Here is a 14,583-nt window from a genome sequence, read left to right as displayed (position 1 = left end):
AAATAAAAGGGTCAAAAAAGGAAGTGTAAACAGGCAGTCTGAGATGGCAGCTAGAGAGAAACACTTAAGTTTGTGAGGAGAGTTAAAACTTGAACAAGGATACTGCTGGATGGTACAAGCATGACAGAAATTGAGTATTTCATCAATTCTGTTGTTATTTGGCCAAAGGCCCTGATTTCTAGAGAGGACTGAAGGCAGTCAGAAGGGTTGCTGGGCAGTATTGGGAACCTGATGGCATTGTAAAGAATGGAAATTTCTCATCCCTTCTCTGAGGCGCTCTTATCTGTGTGATTTATTCAGTTACATGGAAATGCACACCATTGTCAATAGGCTCGTTGCTCTTCCTGACTGTTGTGGTTTAACCCCAACCAGCAGCTGAGCCCCACACAGCTGCCTCTTGTGCCGTGGGGAGGAGAATTGGAAGAGCAAAAGTGAGAAAACTTCAGAGCTGAGATAAAGCCAGGTTAATGGATCGAGCAAAAGCCACATGCAAACAAAGCAAAACAAGGGGCTAAGTCACTGCTTTCCATGGGCATGCAGGTGTTCAGCCATGAGCTCCATCACATGTAGTGGAGATCTCCTCCCTCTTTCCCCAGCTGTTTACATTGAGATATCCCTTGGGTCACCGGGGGTCACCTGTCCTGGTTATGTCCCCTCCTAACTGCTTGTGCCCCAATCCTACTCACTGCTGGGATGGGTGAGAAGAAGAAAAGGCCTTGGGTGTGTGGAAGCAATGCTCAGCAAGAAGGAAAATATGCCTGGATTATCAAAACTGTTTCCCGCACAAATCCAAAGCAGCCCCATATTAGCTGCTGCAAAGAAAATTAACTATTCCACCACAACACCAAAACCAGCCCACTGGCACGCACAGAATTTTTTCTTTTTCCCCTTTCAATGCCAGACATTTTTCTGTTCCACATCTAGGCAGGTGTGTGAGGGGGTTTCAACAGTCCATAGTGGATGGACAGAGGTGATGGCACCGCCCTGATGGCTGATGAGTGCATAATTTAGCGTTGAACCCATAGTAGGAGAAAGCCCTGCTGTCTGCCAGAGGGAGCAGAAAGCTGAGGCACAGGAGTAATACTGCCTGTTCTGGCACTGCCTGGAGCTCTGTGTGACTGTGAACAAATTACTTAACCTCTTGAAAACAGATTTGGTTTTGCGGTGATAACTGTGTACCTCCTGAGAGTGCCAGAAAGCTCAGCTCCCTTCTGCTCGTGCTCTGGGACAAGGGCTGTACAAGTTCAGATATTAGTCCAGGCCTTTGGATCTTTGATGTGGTGAGAAGCGTTGTCCCACTGATGGTTCCTTCAGAAAGTTCCTGTACTGGGGACATGTTTGCTCACACTGTTCCAGCAGCCATTTCTAAGCAGGGGGGCAGAGACCTCTTGAGCAATTTTTCTAGTATTGTCTGCTCTGGTTACATCCTGGCTCTCCTTTCATTTCTACTGCTTTGCCAAAAGTCAGAACCTGTCCCATGTTCTTGCCCCCATGTCTGACATCTTCTCAGATGTGAGGAAGCACAACATCAAAGCACTGCAAGCTGTTGCCTTTCTGAAGAACATTCCCTTGGGTTTAGCATGATGTTTGTTTGATCCTGTTAAATAAAAATGGACTGTCAGGTCTGTCACTTTCTCTTCTAGGCTGCATATTCAGTATCTGGGGGAGTTTCAGTAGAATCCTTGCTGGCCACAGGTCAGGACATGGTCTTTTTATCACCTTCCCTTGTGTTGCCTTTTGCAGCTGGTGTTTAACACACACTGCATCCAAGGGAACTTTGTGTACAGCCGTGATGTGCTGCTTTAAGGAGACCACACGTCTTGACAGAGGTTCCTGTAGCTGTTGTCTCGATGGAGGAGCCTTTGCTGTCCCACAGCAGAGTTGTTTGGCATTGTGACAAGGAAGTGACTGTCCCAAATGGTTTCTCTGTAGCTGCTCGTGGGCTATTTTGGCTTGCTGCTTCAATCCTGAAAGTCTGCTGGCAGAGTAGTTGTATTCTAGGTTATTCTGCAGATGGGATTCTTATGGGAATAGGAAGAAAATATTTTTTAAAAATTGAATAAAAGGTTTAGCTGTCCTCATGCTATTAAGAAAGCTTTTACTGTGTTTGTTTTTTTTTAAACTCTGCATTCTAGCAACCTTTCACTGGTCTGAGTTAGGGAGAGCCCAGCTTGTAGGATTTGAGTCAGCTCCTGTAGGCTGGCACAGTCCTCTCACAGTGTGCATGGAGATCCCTTTTGTGGAGGCTGGAAACAAAATTAATGTCTTTCCTGCTCTGTGTTTGATGCTCTTACTAAGATCAGCAAAGCAAGAAGGTGTAGGGGGAGGGATGTACAGTTCTAAATGGCCTTAAAGGCAAGTTCCCTTACTATTGTATCATTCTCCCCACTTCTCCCTTGAACATTTGGGGCTTTTACTGTGAGGATGAGCAGAATCTGTGAATGGGTTCCATCTGGGCAGCTGAGTACTAATACAGTAATGTATTAGAATGCACATGCAGTATTTTCAAGAGCAGTAGAAGTTCTTCCTACCCCTGTTCTTCAAAACAACAGAACTAGTAAATCTACTCCTTCAGCTTTCATATCATCCTCTTGCTAATAGCTATCTGGTGCTGGAAGGAAAGTTTTCTCACCTTTCAGCTTCAGAGCATCCTGGTTGTATTTGGGCAGTTGCAGCAACATCCCTGTGTGTTTTGCTCCCTTTCTCCACTTGCCTTTGATACCTTTCCAGCTGCATTTGCTCTCCTTAGGAAGCCACAGCCTCATCTCTGACAATTTTGGTGTTACCCACAGTGTCCTAATAGCAGTTTTGACCTTTCAATTAACTTCAGGATTGCCTCTTTCAGTAGACAAAATCTGTACAGATGCCAAAAGCCTCAGAACAGATTTGTGAGGTTGGCTGAAAGACCATGAAGATTAGGGACATATTTTCCCTTTTGTCAGGGAAATCAACAGCAAAAGGCCCCAATAGAAGAAGGAAACTTTCCCACTGACCACAAATAGGGGCTTAAATTGAATTTTCAAGGCTTTAAAAATAAATCGTCATTTTGTATTTAATTAATCAGGGTTTCGTGAATGTGGTAGTATGTTGAGGTCATGGGCAAAAAAAAGCTTTTCCAGTAATTAGTGCAGGGTCCATGCTGTTCTGGCAAAAACAGCCATGACGTCAGTCTGAGGCTGGAACAAGAAACTGTACCACACAGTGAACTTGAAACACAAACCTTATTATTGAAGGGGCATGTCTGACAACTGCAAGTTCTGGTTGTGTTGGACACATAGTGTATTTTTCCTTTTAAAATTCCCAAAAGGTGTTTGGTTTGGTTTGCTGTTTGGGTTTTTTTTCTCCTCAAGTTTCTGAGTCAATGAAATTGCTGCCATGCCTCCTTTCTCCTGTTTCCCTGCCCTAAATAAATAATGAAATTACCAGACTTCCAACCCTCTTGTTTTGTAAATATGGAAAGTGGCCATTTCCATGTTTTTATTTAGCAGAAGCAGGTTAGTTTTTAGTTTTGTTGTGTAAACCCAAATGCAAGGGGCAGGTGCAGCAGTGAGCACACACAGGGCATGCCCAGGCAGGTCGTGCTCTGGTAGCCATGTAGACCTTTGTTTTAGGTGAAATTTCAATGTTTTCAGTGCAAGCCAAGTATTATGACAGCATTTGGAGTATGTAGTTTTGCAGCACTCAGATTCAAGTTTCTGATGAGTTACTAGTGTCCTGTGGAGCTGCAGAAGAAAAAATTTGTCCATATTACCTGGCTTTAGGTATGTTAGCAAAATATTTTACTTGAATTACTTAAAACTTGTCAGATTGCTTGTTGCTGTATATAAATAGCCTGGGTGGCTTATAGTTCTTGGCTTATACTGGGACAGAGAAGAGTTATACATCTTTTCCTTTTAAAATCTATAAGAAATACTTACCTGTGATGATACATATAAATTCCAAAGACAACTTTAATTTAGGGTTGTGACCCTCAAAGACTTGGTCTTATTTCATTTAATGCAAAGAGTGTGAATGTGTCAAAGGAATTGCTCAGTTGTGTTTCCTCAGCCATTTTTCTTTTGTTTTTTACCATTTGTCTGAATTTTGTTTTGCAGGCCATGACTGCTGTGAGACAGTGAAGGTGGCACTTTGTGCCTCTAGAGAAGGTCACCCCGTTCTGGTTGTGGCAGAGGAGAGTTTCCAGTTTGTCCAGGATGAAGCCTATGATGCTGCCCAGTTTCTGGCCACCTGTGCTGGCAACCAGCAGGCGCTGAATTTCACACGGTTCCTGGACAGGTCACGGCCACCAGCTGCAGACGTGGACTTCTTGGATGAGAAAGTGGCCTTGGCATTTCGACACCTGAAGCTGCCGGCAGAATGGAACGTGCTGGGAGCAGACCAGTCCCTGAGCGGTGAGGATTGTGGGGCACAGTGGGATTTGCAGGTTGGCAGAGAGGTGGAAAGCCTGGGAGAAAGGATTCCTGCCTTGGGAGACTGACATGTACCTTCTCTATGCTCAGAGAGCGGATGTGATGTCCATCCACATCCCATATCTTGCCCTTTAGCCTCCTTAATATATGTAAGGTATGTAAAATATACCTTATATATATATATATATATATATATAAATGCATTATTTTATATTAAATATATAAAATATACCTTACATATATATAAAAATAAAATATTTTATATAAAATACATAAAATTTATATAATTAAAATTACTATAAATTAATTATAAAATTATATTAATTATATAAATTTTATATAATAATATAAATTATATAAATAATATAAATTTATTATAGAATTATAATAAACATATTATAGACTTTTTAGGTCCTTAGATTTATAATAAAATATACAGAATTCTATTTTATATAAAATATATAAAATATAATTTATATAAAATATATATATTATTTGTATATATAATATATAAAATATAATATATAGAAATATATATAAAATATATATAAAGTATATATAATCATAACTCATTATTTCTCCTGCTCTTCTCTTATGAAATAGCACAAGCTGACAGTCAGTATTTTCACATATAGCCTGAAAATGGATTTTTTTGTATGTGTAACAATGGCATGTGTATCAGCATAGTGCTGTATGCTGATAGAACCCTGTGTGTAGAATATCTGATGCTCCTGGAAATATCCTTGTGCCAGGAATTTGGCATGTGTAGTAAATGTTGGTTTTATAGCACAGGTGCAAAATGACTGTGACGTGAAAAATACATGAGATTTTTCCTGGAGAACTCGAGGCTCTGGCCCTGAGGGTTTATACCACACCCCTTGTTGTACACAGGATGGGTTAATACTGCAGTTCCCCCAGGACAATTTTACAATAAACCAGGACAATTTTACAAATAAGGGAAGAGTGGGAAAACTTGACCTTTAACCACAGCAGTGAAGGCTAGTGAGAGCTTATAAATAAATCCCAAAGCTGGCCCAAAGTCTCTGGTCGCTGCTGAAGCAGAAGTGCTGAGGTGTTCTCAGTGCTGTGGTGTGTCTGTGTCCTTGGAGTTCTGCCTCTTTTGCCACAAGGGGGTAAAAGGAAACACACGTGGGACCAGGAGACTACTTCCAGTATGTACAAATCCTTGCTATAAATTTCCAGGGTATTTTGGCAAACAGTTTCACTTCAGGAATGTGACTGTGAGGCATCTGTTATCTTTTATAAGATGCAGTGGCACAAACACTTGAATAGGGCTGGGATGTGACTTGCTCAGTTCTGCTCACTGCAACAGGGTTTTCCACAGGAGATTTTCCTGCTTTGTTTTCTCCAGCTTGCTGACTGCTTTTGTAAAGCTCAGTGCAAGGACAGACAATTCCCTTGTTAGCAGACATTAAAATATTTGATCATATTTAATGGCTCCTTGATAGAAATTCAGCAGCTTTCATACGTTTACAAGGAGATAACACTTCTTTTCCTCTGTGTGGAAGTGCCTGATGTTTCTTTCTGCATTTGAAAAGTGTTGTGATAAGGCAGACATTTTTGATTTAAGTGATATAAATCACTGTGACGACACAGTGATCTTAACAAAAACTTTGAAACTCTAAATTGTTGCTGATTTTGCAGTAAGGCTGAGATCTGCTTTTTTTTTTTTTTTTTTTTTTTTGACTTTGATTATTCTTTGGAAAGTCAGCACTTAGGGAAACCAGGCCATAAGATTTACATTGGTTTGCTCAGTTTGTGTGTCTGGAAGCTGTGGTTTTGCAGGACTCTGTATGTTAATGGACTTGTGGAACATCCACAGTGAGAAGGGGGAGCTCTGTAGTGCCAAATTCTTTAACTCTTGAGTGTTTTGGCATCTTGTGATAAGGTGTACATAGATAGAAGTGAATAAATATAATGTCACTAAATGCAAATTTAATTCGAGAATATTAGTGCTGTAAAATATGTTCCTTTTTGTTAGAGGCAGGGTTACCTGGTAGTTTTTTTGCAGGGAGATATTTACACATGGGCAATTTGGGGGAATTTCTGTCATTGTGACAGGAAGGATTTGCATACAGAAGCATCCTTTTGGTCATGAAACTCTGTGGGATGGAAGAGATGTCCCTGGTTTATGATGGAGCACTAGATTAGAAAAACCTCAGTGCTAAAATATAGCACCCTTCTACTGTTAATTTGTGTGTGGGAGAGAGAAAAACACTGCAGAGATTGCACTGTAGGAGTTTATGAACAATTAGGCACATTCTGGCCAGTGCCTGCAGTGAGGACACCCTGTCCTGCCCTGCTTCACTACCTATGAACAGCTACTGCAATTCATGCTTCACATTTCCCTAAATGTCAGCACCAGATAACTTCAAATAACCTTCTCGAAGGAGAAAATACTATAGAAAAGAGAACAAAAGGAAATGTCAGATCCCTTCTTGGAAGATGTTTAGTGCTGCCTCTGAGCTGGCACGTCTCTATGGGCTCTTGTGGGCTGGAAACAAAACGCTGCTGTTCAGCAAAACCTCTGAAGGCAGGAGCGAGCTGGGAGCCTCCAAGTGCCACAGCCTGATGGGGAACTGCTGCTCAGAGGAGGCTGCTGTTGTCAAACACACTCAAAGGTCGATTTTCAAAGGCCTGAAGTAGAAATCTAACTTTTGCAAAAGTCAGGAAGTAATGGCTTTCTGCAGGCAGAAGCTGGGTGCAAGATCTACTGCTGAGCACAAATCCAGGCTGAATTTTGAGGAGGGGGTGGCTTGGTGTGGAGGCTTTTGCCTGCAGCCAGCCCTGGCCAGGCTTTGAGCAGAGGGCAGGGAGTTCAGTGCTGTCACCCCAGAGGGCAGAGAGGGTGCTGGAGGTTTCATCACCCCCCTCAGTCTCCCTGAGGCTGTTGAACTCATCTGCTGTGTCACCGAACAGACACAGAACTGGGGATGGGAAGCACCCAGGATAGCTGACACCAGAGGTGCTTGGGCTCCATTCTCTTGCTGGCACTGGCAGAGTGTACTCAACATTTGGTGAGATGAACTGAGAAGCAGAAAAGAGCCCAGGACAGTGTGTGGCTGGGGGAGAGCACAGTGCTTGAGACACAGCTGTGCTCTTCACCAGTCATACACTGTGCCTCCATAGCAAGCAGTTCCTGGGCCCTGCTCTTAGTTATCTATCTGTATGAGCTCCAATGGCACCCACAATTTCAGAATATCCATAATTAAGGATTAGTCTTGTTACTGTGGTATTCCAAACACAGCATTTCTTTCAGGTGCCATGTAATCATGGCTGTCTTAATAATTATAAGTGCACTGTAACTTTCTAAAGAACATAGTTGTTACTGCTGTCAAAAGTTGGGCTATTTACTGTTCTCAGTGGCATTTAAAGGCAGCTATTTAAATGGAACAGATTGTTACACTGTATGTCTAGAAATCAAAATTTAATATGTATCCTGAGGATGTATGCAATGTAAATACAGGACTGTGATGTTCTATTTTAAATTACTGAAGAGAAAATAAGCTAACTAGAAAACCACAACTGAATATTTTGAGGTATGAGTAATGATTATGGCTTATTTATGTTGCAGTGGGGTAAAAAAAAAACGAGAAAAAAAATAGGGAGGATCTGAGGCTCAGGTATGAAAAGCTTAGAGAGCTTGATTGTATCACTAGTAAACAGATCACTTTCAAAATAACTTGGAAGTAATATTCTGACAAAACCTTTGAGGAAACAGTCTTTCCATTTTGTTTATTAAAAGTGAGTGGTGAAACCCAGAGCTGTGGTTGATTTTTGGTTGTGTGAGCTTTCTGAGGTGGTGCTTCAGGAGCTGGTTGATGTTGGCAGAAGTTTGCTGTGAGCACCATGATATGGAGCAATTCCCCTGGGAGTGTAAGGACTGCTGTGAGATAGTGAGCCAGGTTTTCAAGGAGATAACCAGGAGACCATCAGATTAGATAGAACACTTAACTGATTGCAGTTACTGATATGTTGAATATGTAGAGCTTCCCAGAAGTGCTCTGGGACAAATAGGGTCCTTCGATAAGAACTGTTTGTGAAATTAAACTCCATGACCTCACCAGGTGGGAGGTGAGTATAGAGGGAAACTCTCTGCCCTGCTTTGAAATAGTCTGAATGTATTAGGATTATGGGTTTAATAGCTTCATGTACAAAACCAGTAGGATTTCAATGTACAGGGCAACATGAGTCTCACCAGGAATACAGATCATGAATTGTGGGGGTTTTTTGCATGAAAGGAGAATGTCATTAAAAAAAAAAAATCTTATTTTAAACAAAAAATCCTAAAAAACCTTTTAAAAACTTTCAGAATTTGATTACTAGTACCTAGTCTTTTTTCCCATGGGAGGATGCTAAAGTTATGCTACTGATGATGTATTTCAGACATGAAGCTTTAATCTGTTCATCTGCTGCAGTCTTGTTATAGTTTCTCTTGGAACCCTTTCAATGTAATAGTTACAGGTGTTCTTTTGGTTGGGTTTCATATCCTTTCCAGTCTGCTGCTCAGCTTCTGTGCTCTCTGATAAAGGATGGTATGGTATAAATCAACATGATCTGTTCAGTGCCAACAGCACAAAGTGCTCTGTTCAGCAGCAGTCCTTGATAAGATGTAAAAAGCCTTTTCCATACCTAAATTTAGTGCCCTCTGCAGTGGAAAATGGGAAGCAGAAAGCAATTCTTGTTCAGACAGCATCAGAAATGTGCTGCTCAAAACTGAGATATATCCTTTATTCTGTGGCCGAGAAATTCTTGGCATGAGAATATTCCTGTTCCCTTTGATATTAGCAGAAATCAGGACATGAAGATCTTTTGGTGTACTTTGACAAATTTCTTGTTTATGGGATTAAGAAAGGAGTTACCCACACATCTTTTTATTAACTGAGCTCATAACTCCAAACACAACATCTTTGCCTTGACCCTTCTGCAGGGCAGTTGTCTGCTGGAGCCTTCCTCGAGGACCTCAGTGTGAGGTGGCAGCTTGGTTCTGCCATTCTTTACCCTTGCTTCTCAAGGATTGATCTGAGCACTGAGAACATTTCCAGCAGAAAGCAAGATTTTGGGGCCAGATGTGATGGTAGATTTCCAAATTGCTGAGTGTACATGAGTTTGGGTGAGAACCAAGTAAAGGTCATGAGCACAGGAAGACAAAGCAATGCTACCCCACTCCGTGGCTGGCTCATGAGATGTCTCAGGGCATGGAGCATAAACTGAGCATTAGGTATAGGCTACTCTATCTGGAAAGTTACTTTTAAAAAGGAACAGTAATTTTTGTGGGTTTTTTGTTATTTAATCAGGTTTAAAATGAAAGTTTTTACTTAGTGTTCTTGGGCATGTCATAGCCGAAGTTTTTTTTTTTTCCCTTCAGTGCTTATTTGTGCTAATAGCACCTTAAACCTTAATCCTTTACTATTAGCAAAGTACATATGACAGTCTGCTATGGAAATTTGGTCCTCAGTTGTGCAGATAAACTCTCTGTTCATGTATCACAGCAGAAAACAATTACACAGAAATAATATATTCAAAGTCTTGTGTTTTGCCAGCTGGACTAGAGTACCCTGCCATTATGGGGCAATAATCATATGTTTCAACTCTTGCCTATTACTAGGGAACGAGAAAGGAACAAAACAATCTTGGCCTTTTCAGTATTGTGTGTCTTGTATTTCCACAATTTCCTAATTACCAGGAGCTTCTTGTTGGCATTCAAACGACAGCCATTTTAAGACAAGGAGCTCTTGCTTGGCATGTGGTAGGAGAAGAGGCTCTGGCTTCTGCATGTTAAATGTGTGGGATGTGTTTCCATCTTTCATGTGTGGGACATTTTGCACCATGACAAGATCATAAAATCATTGCCTGGATTTCCAACATTTTGTGTGACAAGCTTCATCCCTTCAAAGGTAGGAAGTCTGAAGGGATCTGTCTGTCTTCTTCCCCTCTCCATCCAGCCAAATGTCCATACTTGATGCAGACCAGCTCTTGTCTAGTTCTGAGCAACACCAGACACCAACAGATGTATTTTCATTATATATTAGTAGTTAATCCAGCCCACAGATGGCACATGCCTTTTTAACTGTCACCATGAAAGTTTTGCGCACTCCAGAACCTTCCAGAGCCATTGCCTGGGGCCCCTGCAGTTGTTGGATGTACAGCACTTTGTGTCTTCGCTGCCATCATCTGTGCCCATCTGTTAGGGTGGCCTCGTGCCAGGTTCTGTGTCAGGCAGAGCCTTCCAAAAGTGGATGGTGAGGCTGTGTGTTTAATATGCTCTGGTGGCAGCACGCCACCTCTTCTTGTACAGATCCTGTGTGCACACTGTCACTGCCCAGAGGCATCGGGGCAGTGCCACGTTCACCTCAGCTGCATCTGCAGACACCTCCAGCCACGCTCTGGAGCTGCCCTGTCCACTGATTCAGTGATAGAGGAGATTGTTTCAACAGAACAGGGAAGATTTCTCAGAGGGTGCAGTCATATCAGCAGATTGGGACAGCTGAGGAGGCATTGTGACAACTGGGAGGGGCCATTTCATCTTTGGACATGTGAGACAGAGAGAAGCCCCCATTTGGCTCAGGGACAAGAGGAATATCTGCCTGCATCTTGTAGAACTCGCAGTTGGCAGTGTGTATTTAGTGGTGAACCATGAGCTGGTGAGCAGAAGATGCTTGTCCCTATTGGTAATGCTCTCAGCTGCAGGAGGAGAAAACATTTTGGTCCAGGGATCTGTGCTTATGCTTTGCAGGTCTGCACTGCTCAAATCTGGGGCAAGACTGTCCATTCTAGTTAGATGATTTTTCTTTTCAACAAAGCAACCATAACAGGAGATCCCATGCGAGAACAGAATGTGGTCAGACCAGTGCAACACATTCTTTATTTGGATGGCAGTTGTTTGCTCTGACAGAAGTGTTTTTGTGCCTCCTGCATCTCTGTAGGAAGAATTACACCACCATAATTAAGTTGGCTCTGCCAGTCAGTGTACAGGTAGTGTGGGAGCTTTGTGCATGTACAAGTTCTTTGAGTAAAACATTGGGTATTTGCTTTGACTCTGAAAAAGTCCTGTCTGTATCTACATTTTGCAGCCTCATCAGTACCCTTTATTCTGTGTCTGTCTATATGCCGTGTTATTTTTCATTTTTCTTTGAATCCAGGGCTGCAACCATTGATTAACCTCCATGTAGTGCTATTTCTAAATCATTACGCTCTGTAACATTTATTACCCAAATCCTTCTCATTACTTAGCCAAAGGCTGAGAATTTGTCTCTGGGAGAGCTCAGTCATTCCCTTTTCTCTGATCAGCTGGAACCTCCATTCAGACACACTGGTGTATTCAGGGCAGCTCCGTTTTGCTTTACGGTAATCAAGAGGAGGTTAGGGGGAAGACTTGGTTTGTAGCCCAGAGACCTAATTTGGAGTCATTCAGAAGAGAAGTGGTGCCAGAAAGCCTTTGGTTCTTGCATACAAATTAGTTCTTCAGAATTGGATCCAGAAAGTTGTGAAAAATTGTGTGTGAGGCTGTGGAGAACTGCCCGTTTTTGCTTTGTTTTGTTTTTCACCAAAGGTCTTAATGATGTCCCTAAAGTAAGTAAATAAGCAAGAAGAACAGCAGCACTTTGAAGAAGTGACTTCTCTTGCGGCACACTTCTTAAAGAAAAAAATACAAAATTAAATCCTAAAGCCATTATGTGCATGCATTTTAAAACCTGTTGTATAGATTTGGCTGTAACCCAAATTAACAACCCAATAAATCATTCCTGTGATATTAAAGGGTTTATACCAAGCATGCTCATTGGCATGGCTTTCTAAGACCCAGTTGGTGCTTTTTTATTGTTGTTGCTGTCAGTCAATACTAAAATCCTTTGTTAATTAAAAGAACAAATTTTTATTTCTTGCAGTTTTTTTAACCCAAATGCTTTTGCCTTTCATACAGAAATAACAAGCTTTGATCTGCAAATGCTGGATTTCAGCAGTGCATCTGGAGCTCATTTCTGGTTAAAGCTTTTCAGAGCATCATTCTAGTGCTGCAGCTTTTGGAGTAGGGGGTTATTTTTCTGAGATGAAAGCTCAGGCTCTAGAGTGACTTTTACCAAATTAGAAGGTCACAGTTATTAAATACAAAAAGCATCAGTGCAGATTGGTAGTTTATAAATACTGCTACTCAGAATGACAGAACTACTGTATTAAGCTGGGAAAAGCTGGTCTGAGGTAATCAAACCAGGAAAGAAAACCCTTGCTTTTTTTTTTTTTTTTTTTTTTTTTGTCTATATGAGTTTTTAAACAGTTCTTTTTTATAACTGCTTTGGATATGTGCATCAAATGTAATTTTTTTTTCTTTATGCCTTGGGATAAATCAGCATCCCGTTAGGTAACAAGAGTTGTCCGTCCCTAAAACCTGGTCCTGGTTTTGTGAGGAGAAAGTTTGGACATCCAGGAAAAGCCACCTGACCACATTTCTGTTTGGGTGTGCTGGAGCTTGGTGGTGGTTATGGCTGTTCAGGAAATGGTGGGGTTTTCACGTTGACTTCTGTGGTCAATCTCAGCATGAGAGGTCCTGAGCACTTCCAGCCCCACCAAATCATGTCCCTCACTTTACGACTGGTGTCTCCTGCACATTGGCAACCAGGCTGTTTTTCCTGGTGCTGCAGGTTCCTTTGGGCTGTCATCTCCATGCCAGCTGACGTGTGGTGGAGCTGGGATGTGGGGGATATAACATTTCCCCTAACCCACAAGCCTACAAATCCCCATTTCTTTCTTTTCCTGCCTTCCCAGAGAACATCCCTCGGGAGACACTGATGCATTTTGCGGTCAGGCTGGGTCTGCTGCGCCTGACGTGGTTTCTGCTCCAGCAGCCGGGTGGAAGAGGAGCTCTCAGCATCCACAACAACGAGGGGGCAACGCCTGTCAGCCTGGCCTTGGAGAGGGGCTACCAGAAGCTGCACCAGCTTTTGACAGAGTAAGGATGATTTGGTGGTTCCTCTGCTGGTTTTCCATTCTCTACCATGCTTGGCTTTGCTGTACGTTATCACTCAATGGTGTCTGAGTGCTATATTCTGTCCTTAAAGGCAATTTTGGTGTAATTTTGCTTTTACCATTCTTGCTAGCAGCAGTCCTGAGGGTTTAGGGGAAATGCAATTATTTTCTGGGGGGCGTTTTCTTGTTGCTCAATATTCTGCTTCCAGCTGTCATGTAAAGTCCAAAGTGAGTCACTGTAATATTGACTAATTAATACAAATCTTATGCAAACACAAATGAAAAAGCTTTTCTTCAAGCAAGCACAACTGCCCAAAAGAGGGAAGCTAATAGGCATTGTGGTGCTGGTGGACTGTTGTATTTTACTTTTTAGAGAGGGAGTTTTTTAGTTAAATAAAATAGCGATCATTATATTAAAATAAGGCAGCATCTTGAGACGAATAGACATTTTACTAGTGTAGCTTAAAAAAAAGCTAAGAATTACTGCAAATATTTAAAGGAGAACAGAATATTTAACAGAAACAGGTCTGTTGTAAATGGTCTCGAGAAAAAGCCAAATCTTACAACGCATAGCAAGTAACTAGTGGCATGAGCTTTTATTGCACTGCTTTACAAGGAATCCTTTGGAAGATGGCAAGTTAGTTTTGAGCAGCAAATGTTTGGAGATCTAGCTTTAATAGCTGAAGCTAATAAAGACAAAGAGCTTAAAAAAATCTCAAGGGGGCTGTTTGTATAGGAGAAAAGATTTAGTCTCTGTGTGTGTTATTCTGATGCCTGGTTCTCTTAAGCTTTGTTATAAACTTTGTCTTTCTGAATTGATTTCTCAGATACTTGGAGTTTATGTTAAATGACCCAATGTCATGTTTAGGAGTCTGCTGTGTTGTCCATATTATCACGCAACATTCCCTGTTAAAGATCGTAAATTATTCTGCTTTCTGTAGTTGTTGGGTGTAGTATTTTGGGGCAGAAAATATGATCTGTATTGCTGGAGTGATTGTATTTAAGTTTTATCCTTAAATTCAGGCAGCCACTTGGAAAGTGAGGGTGAAGGAGAAGACGCAGGGTGGGATGGAACCTATACCCAAATATTTTCCTGCCACCTTTGCTGGCATCAATTCAGAGAGGATGACAGTGTTACATTATTCCCCATTAAGGTCAGTCATACTGTGAAAACACAACTATCTTGTAGGCT

Source organism: Melospiza georgiana, chromosome 13, assembly GCF_028018845.1.
Source record: "Melospiza georgiana isolate bMelGeo1 chromosome 13, bMelGeo1.pri, whole genome shotgun sequence".
NCBI classification, from domain to species: domain Eukaryota; kingdom Metazoa; phylum Chordata; class Aves; order Passeriformes; family Passerellidae; genus Melospiza; species Melospiza georgiana.
Note: the sequence above shows the minus strand (reverse complement) of the source record.